Source organism: Orycteropus afer, unplaced genomic scaffold (assembly GCF_000298275.1).
Source record: "Orycteropus afer afer isolate SDZICR_OR568_19922 unplaced genomic scaffold, OryAfe1.0 scaffold00190, whole genome shotgun sequence".
Lineage (NCBI taxonomy): Eukaryota > Metazoa > Chordata > Mammalia > Tubulidentata > Orycteropodidae > Orycteropus > Orycteropus afer.
This window is the reverse complement of record NW_006921777.1, coordinates 3,341,561-3,347,969: the sequence shown is the minus strand read 5'-3', so window position 1 is coordinate 3,347,969 and position 6,409 is coordinate 3,341,561.

The following is a 6,409-nucleotide window of genomic DNA, read 5'->3' as shown; positions in this document are numbered from 1 at the left end:
AGACACACACACTGACACATGCAATCACATACATAAACCTCGTATGATATTATTAAGCACTGCTATTGCCCTCGTGTAATAAGTGGAGAAACTGACACTTAGAGAGGACAAGAAACATTTACAAAGTAATATGCCCATGTGTCAAGAGGCAGTCATTTGAACAGAACCTGGGGATATTGGGAGGTTTAAAATGAGAGAAGGTCTGTATCAAGCCTCTGTTCTCTCACCATGCTTATTCAATCTGTATGCTGAGCAAATAAACGGATAATCAGGACTATATGAAGAACATGGCATCAGGATTAGAGGAAGACTCATTGACAGCCTGAGATAGATGACACAACCTTGCTTGCTGAAAGGGAAGAGGACTGGAAGCACTTACTGATAAAGATCAAAGACCACACCCTTGCCTGTGGATTACATCTCAAAATACAGAAAACAAAATCCACAGCCCCTGGGCCAATTAGCAACATTATGATACAGAGAAAATATTTAAGTTGTTGAGGGTTTCATTTTACTTGCATCCACAGTCAATGCACATGGAAGCAACAGTCAAGAAATCAAACAACTGACTGCATTGGGCAAGTATGCTGCAGAAGTCCCTTTTAAAATATTAAAAAGCAATATGTTATTTTGATGACAAAAGCATGCTTGACCCAAGTCATGATATTTTCAGTTACCTCATATGCATGCAAAAGGTGTACAGTGAAAAACTAAAAGAAAAAAAAATTGGCACGTTTGACTTCTGTTGTTGTAAAAGAATATTTAATATACTGTGGACTACCAGAAGAATAACAAATCTGTCTTGGAGGATGTAGAGCCAGAATGCTTCTTAGGAGAGAGGATGGCAAGACTTTGTCTTACTTTGAACATGTTATAAGGAGGGACCAGTCCCTGTAGAAGGATAAAGTGGAGAATCAACAAAAAAGAAGATGACCCTCTTTGAGATGGTTTGATATAGTAGCTGCAACAGTGGACTCAAACGTAGCAACAATTGTGAAAATGATGCAGGATCTAGCCACTGTTCTGTTACTAGGGTTGCTGTGAGTTGGAGCAGACCCTAGGACACCTAACAACAGCTCACCCAATTACTAGCAGAATTAACACCCACTGTTAGGTTTTCTAACTCAAAGGTTTTCTAACTCAGGGATTGAATGATAATACCACTATACTTAACTAATACTCCTAATTATGTCTCCAAACTTAGGTTCCTGAAGCAGGTCCAAAAACATCATTTTATCATAGTAATTCTCACTCTCAGAAATTGTTATTCCTCTGTTTGTTTCTCTCCGTTAGAGTATAAACTCATTGAGAGCAGGGGTTTTTGGTTTGTTTATCACATTAGCTCCTAGAGAGTAGGTAGGTATATGATAAGAACTTGAGTGAATCAGTCATCCCACTCCCTTCGTCTGTGATTGTTGTTTGCATGATAAGCCCACTGTCCAACTGATCGAGCATCTGGGCATATTTCTCATCCCCTGTTCGACCCCAGTCACCACCTATTATTAGTCAGGTTATATCAACTTTTCAAATGTCAAGCAAATCTGTGTTTTTCTATTTCCGTGCCACTGCATTAGTTCAGGCACTTCTCTTTTTGAAGTGGCATTCTAATCCATCTCCTAGCCTTGAGTTTCCCCTTACTCTGATCTATAAAACTTCTAGAGAAGTGATTCTTATCTGGGAGCAAATATAACAGGTGATATGTGTTAATTTCTGAAAACATTTTTGATTGATTTTTGATAACTGGAGGACTGCTACTGGCATCTAGTGTGTAGAGGACAGGAATGGCATTAAATACTACAATGCACAGGTTAGCTCCCTACAGCAAAGAATTAGCTAGCCAAAATGTCAGTAGTGCCAAGGTTGCAAAATCCTGTTCCAGAGAATGTTTTCTGAACCTTCATTCTAATTTGTGTCTAGTCACACCCTTTAAATGACTGCCCTTTACCAATAGGGTAAGTCAGAAGTTCTCAGCATAGCCTTTGTAGTAGTACATTAGCATTTACCTCCATTTCAGCTTTATTTCTTGTCCTTCATCCACATGCGCTTGAAATTCCAGACATCTTAAACAGTTTTCAATTTCTCAAAAGCTTAAATTCCTGTTTATACATAAATAGAATTCCCTGTTGTTTGCTTTTTAAAACTCTCATGCAGTGTTCTCTTGCATTATCCTGTTGTTGTTAGGTGCTGTGGAGTTGTCTCCGACTTACAGCGACCCTGTGTACAGCAGAACAAAACACTGCCCAGTCCTGCCCCATCCTCACAGTCCTTGCTGTACTTGATTGCATCGTCACAGCCTCTGTGTCAGGCATCTCGTTGGGGGCCTTCCCCTTTTTTGCTGACCCTCTGCTTTACCAAGCATGATGTCCTCCTCCAGGGACTGATCCCTTCTGACAACGTGCCCAAAGTAGGTGAGATGAAGCCTAGCCATTCTCGCTTCCTCTGGCTGCACTTCCTCCAGACAGATTTGGACTCTTCTAGAAATGTTGTTGTTGTTGTTATTTGCCGTCGAGTCGGCCCTGACTCATAGCGACCCCTCCTTGGGTTTCCGAGGCAGTATCACTACGGAAGTAGGAATGCCCAACCTTCCTTCCGAGGAGTGGCTGGTGGGTTTGAACCGCCAGCCTTCTGGTTAGCAGTCAATTCTTAGCATGTGTGAGTACTATACTGGGTGCTAAGGATATAGCAGTAAATACAATGAACATGGTCCCTGTCTTCTTAGAGCTTCCCATCTTCATCTAGTGTAGTTAGGCTTTCCTTCTTTTGAGAGCTTAGAAATTGTCACTTACTGCTTTGCTAGACCACTAAACACACAATCACAATGAAATTATTATGTCAAATAAAATGAACAATACTTTCTTCATGTCGTCTATTCCCTGTTCATATTCACATACAAATTTATTTTCTAAGAAATGTGTGTTTTAAAACCATTTTTTTAAAAATCAGGTTTCAAACAGAGTTCATTCATTATATTTAAGTCCGTCCTTTAAGTCCCTTTGAAGTCTCTTGGTTTTATTTAATCTAAACACTGTGTTCTTTCATCACTTGCTCCCTCTTACCTTTTCATTCTTCCTTCCTCCATCCCTTCCCAATTTTTCTCCATCTTTCTACCTATCTCTCCTTCCTTCTCTGCCATTCCATTGACTTATGAAACAATCACCAGTTGTCCTTTAGAAAGTCCCACATTTTGGATTTGGTTGATTACTCCTTTGTGGATGTATTTAACTCGTTCCTCTATTCCCCATGCTCCCTGTAAACTGGAAGTTAGATAGACTTAGGACCTTTAGGTACAATATTACTACACAAGAATAATTCATAAGTGGGGTTGTGTATATTACGTTGTATCATTTAGCTGGTAAATAATGTCTGATTGTTTTAGAGATGCTTAGCCTGGGTTCCAGCAGGTGTTAACATGTGGCATTTCCTTATCGTAAACTTTCCCACAAGCTTTGCTCCTGATGGGTTTACCACTCAGTGAGGGCTATTTCTTGATTCACTTATTAGATCCTAAAAAGTGATGACAGTCTAATTCTTTCATTCGTTCTGCATTTGTTAGCTGGATTTCATCTATATAAAAGTTTCTCTCGTGGTTACTATGAAATACAGTTTAAAGAGGAATGGCAGCATAAATTTTAATTTTTTTCTTTAATCATTAATTCCCAGAGTAATAAATTGGTGTCTCAGCTCTCTCCTGTGGTATCTAATTAGTTTTATTTTATTTTTTATCTGTCATTCCTCTTCAACAGCCCTCCCCCAGTATTATTATGAACTGACAATTGTTACCTCTTTTAAGTACATGAAGTTTTAATATTAGAACAGACCTTTGAATATAAGCAATAGATATTTGTATTTTTATTTGATAATTAAAAATGATCTTGTTTTGATTTTGAAGATATTTTATTAGAGCATAAAATGATGTAGTTATTTTTACTAAAAACAATAGATCTTGTTGTGCCTCCTTCCCTGCTTCTCTTCAACACACACTTACTGGTCATCAGCTTTTACTAAACAGGCTAGAAACTAACTCAGAGACTTATTTTTCAGTCTTAATATCCATGAATTATTTAGATTTGGACACTATCGGAACATACAGTTTACTAGGTAACTGAAAGATGTTTCAGAAACTTCACCGTTCTAGGGGCCCTACATAGGATCATCAGTCACCATGGAGTGTCTCTAATACGAATACGGTTCCCTTGTGTGAGGAAAAAGTTGGAGGTCCTTGAGAAGTAACCTTTTCTAGATGCGCCAATTGCAAAGGAATTAGCCAAATTAAAACAAGACCATGGAGTTAGTTATTGCAATTTTAGTTTTGCAATTTGATTTCCTAGACTTTCTCCATTGGATCTTTCAACCCTCCACTTTCCAAATTGCTTCCACCTTTAACAAATGGTGTTTATATCAGTCTGCTAATCTTTCATAGGTATGGTGTGACTTAAAGAGTGTCATATAAAAGGCATATGTTAGAATTGAATTTTCGATGTCCTATTCCTAGACGTGTCTTCACCAAAAACCAAACTGGTGGGTTTGAACCACTGACCTTCTGATTAGCGGCTGAATGCCTCATCCACTATGCCACCAGAGCTCCTTATATGCGTGTTGGTGCTATATAATTTTACATCACTGACACACACTTGGAGTTTTCCTTTGTTCTCAGGGTACTGTTACATAGTTGATTGAAGCGTTTAAATTACCTTTCATTGTTGGAAACTGGGGTATAAGGAAAAATGTAGCTTTTTTTACTTGTAATATGTCAGCCTCAATAATTGTTATTAATATAGTAGGTACCTGAACTGTCAGTGATGATGGAATTGCTGAATGGTGTTAGTCCTTGTCTGATTATTTACACCAGCAGTATTTTCTTTTATATGTACTCATTTCTTTTGGTTAAGATTGAGTATATCTTTGGGTTATCTGTCTTAATTTTTTAATGATTTACAAGCTTATTTTTGTGGGAGCTCTGGTAGCATAGTGGCTAAGGCGCCTGACTGCTAACCAGAAGGCTGGCGTTTCAAACCCACCAGTCACTCCTTGGAAGGAAGATGGGGCAATCTACTACCGTAGTGATATTGCCTCGGAAACCCATGGAGGGGTCGCTATGAGTCGGGGCTGACTCGACAGCACATAACAACAACAACAACAACAACAACAACAAGCTTATTTTAATGAAAAAAAAATAGCTTCTGTTTATTGATCATGTGCTGTGTTTTGGGTCCTAGGACACTGTTCTTTAATATGTCTATATTACTGGATTTCTAAAGTGTCCTAATGGAGTCCCAGAAAAATACTGAGTACACATAGGTTAAATAAGTTGCCCCGAGTCTTTAAAAGTAAAGCTGATATTAATGGAAGTTTTCTTGACTTTAAAGCTTATATTTTAACTCTGACTTTATTGTCATCTCTAAAAAAGACTAAATTGCCTTTCCATAGAGAGATAGTCATTTTTAACCAGAAATAATAAATGCCTATTTATATAAGTGCACACATACTGTAAGTTTACACAAATGTTTATCTCTTAACCCAGAAACCATTACTTAGTGTTACAGTATGTGACATACAAGAAGCTAGGTTTAATAGCCTAACATAATTAAGCATATAGTCTATTCTTTACTAGCTATGATCTTCATAGACATTAAAAGGACCTAAACATGTAGCTTACAATCAGCATTTATTAAATTTCCTTTCTCTCTCACAGCTCTCCTCTATTCAAATTTATTACCCAGATTCCTTTTTCACATCTTGCCTTTTAAAAAATCACTTTTCTCATTCTCTGATATTTTATTTAATTTCTGGAAAGAGTTCAGGCAGGGAAAATAAAATTTCTAATTTCAGCAGTGGCTTTCAAACTTTCTTGACCACCATCTACAGGAAGAAATTATACTTCTCTATTCAGAACACACATGATAAGTGAAGAGTGTCACAAAATAATGAAGTTGACTCCAAGAGTTCTATTCCATTCCATTCCATCCTATTTTCTCTCATCTATTTCATTAAAAAATTTGGGGTATCACTCACTTAGTTGATTTTCTGATCCACTAAAGGTCATGAGTAGCATTGAGAACTCTGAAATCCATAATTAACTTTCATGGGTTGGGGAGAAAGGTAAGTCTATGAATATGCCTAACTTAATAATTTTGGTCCCATCACACATATAAATGTATCTCACATTAATTGCTTTGCTAATAATTAGGTTAGTGGGAATTTATATTTTGAAAAGTGATATTAAAATGATTACTAATGAAAGAAAGAAGGATAATGATTAGGTCAGAGGGGAATGATTTTAAACACTGAAAATAATAGGATTAAGACAGATTTGAGGCTCAGTATATTTGATTGTGTGGATCATGACAAATTATGGATAACATTGAGAAGAATGGGAATCCCTGAGCACTTGATTGTACTCATGAGGAAT